A 2006-nucleotide genomic window follows, 5' to 3' on the forward strand; every position below is an offset into this window, starting at 1 on the left:
TATATATATATATGGACATATTTGATGGGTATGTATATAATAATATATATACATGGAGTAGGTTGTGAATACGTGTAAGTATGCATGTGTATGTATGGGTGTGAATGAGAAAGCATGAGGTGGAAAGGAAGGCTGTTAGCCGACCTTTCCATCTTTGGAAGTATAAATAAGGGAGCTTAGCTTCATTTGCCTTTTTCTTGCCTTTTTGGGAGTCTGTTTTTTTTAAAGAGAAGAGAGTCGTCCGGATTTTTGTGCTGAGCTTCAAAGAAGTCGATTTCAAGTTTTGGTTTCAAAAGCTTTATAAGGTGAGTGGTTTCTAAACCTTTTTGTATAAAAATTTTACTGGTTTTATTTGCATGCTTCGTATTGTTATTTTTGATAGAAACCCTATTTTTAGTCTAAATGTTTATCCGGACAAAGAGTGACCGGATAAGCATTTAAACCGGACAAGCCTTAGACGGCTTATTGACCGGACTAATTTAAATCGGACAAGCCTTAGACGGTTTGTTGTCCGGATAGTTTTAAACCGGACAAATCCGGACAAGTCTTGAGCTGAATGTTGTCCGGACTTTTATCCGGACAAAAAGATGAAGTTTGTTTGAAGTGTTAAACCGTTCAAAATACGTGTGGTGTGTTGACCGGACTTGGTATCCGGACAAAGTGGACTTTTGTCCTAAGTGTTTAATCCGGAAATTTGTTGACCGGATTTATTGACCGGACTTGTTGACCGGATTCGTGATAATGTCTTGTGTTTTAAGAGAAATTATTATTTTATCATAATAATGAAATTTTGATATAAATGCTTTCAGACTGATATCAATTCCAATGACTGCGGTCTATTCGAAATTATTTTATAAATGTTTTGATGAAGTGATAAGGGTGGCATATCAAGGAGAGGTGTCCATTTGATATAAGGGTGGCACTTCAAGGAGAGGTGTTCATTTGATATAAGGGTGACATTTCAAGGAGAGGTGTACATTTGATATAAGGGTGGCATTGTCAATGTGTAGTATTATATAACTCTTTCTATTATATCCCTTAAGACTACAGTGGTCTGGAATCTTTATTTCTTTGTGATTTAAAGATTTTGGATCAAGGTTCTTATTGGAAATCATAGTCTGGATGTTATTGAGAAGGAAATGTCAGGTTTGGCCTGAATCTTTGTTTAAACCTTATTTGATAAGAAAAAGGTTTGATTTGATATTAAATGGAACCCAATTGGTTCAAAGGTATGGAATTTGTATAGCTACGTGGTTAGCTTGAATGTGGAAAAATAAATTGGTATTACCTTTTTGCGTATTCATATATTTGTGATATATGTGAATAGTTGTTTAATAAAGGTTTTGGTGATCCTTCACCCTGTAATTGCATGATTAGGGTAACTCACTAGCCTTTTCAGTGTAACCCTCGTTTTTGTGATTTTAAATATGTATTGTAGGACATGTGGAAGGTAAGGGAAAAGAAAAGATGTAATGCTTTTCTTACATGCATTTTGGTTGAAGAATTGTTTTTGATGATTAGTACAAGATTGTATTTTGAATTTTTGGACCTTGTATTTGGTCATGATAGTTTCTTGTACTATGAGACCAGATGTGTATGAATATGTATTTCTTTGATACGAAATATATGTGTTACATGCAATGTGTGGGTTGGAGGGGCGTTACAAACATCGAGCTTTAATAAGTTGTACTTATGCATAATTACTTGTAATATTGAATTTTAAGTAATATGCATAAATATACAGTACTTTATGCATAACAAAAATATATCGATATTCGTATCAAATAAACTATTTAAAATCCCTCATTTTTTGTGTAATTTTTTAATTCAATTTTTTATTATAATTTAATTTAGGTACAAGAACGAAGTAATTTATATTTGGTTTAATAATATAATTTTCTTATAAAGATAATAATTAATTATTTTGTTAGAACTCGATAATTATCCTGATTATATTTTAGATTTTTTATATTTTAAAATAAGATGTTTATCCTCTATTTGATTAT

The sequence above is a fragment of the Cynara cardunculus genome (genome assembly GCF_001531365.2).
Source record: "Cynara cardunculus var. scolymus isolate 2C chromosome LG 3, CcrdV1, whole genome shotgun sequence".
NCBI lineage: Eukaryota > Viridiplantae > Streptophyta > Magnoliopsida > Asterales > Asteraceae > Cynara > Cynara cardunculus.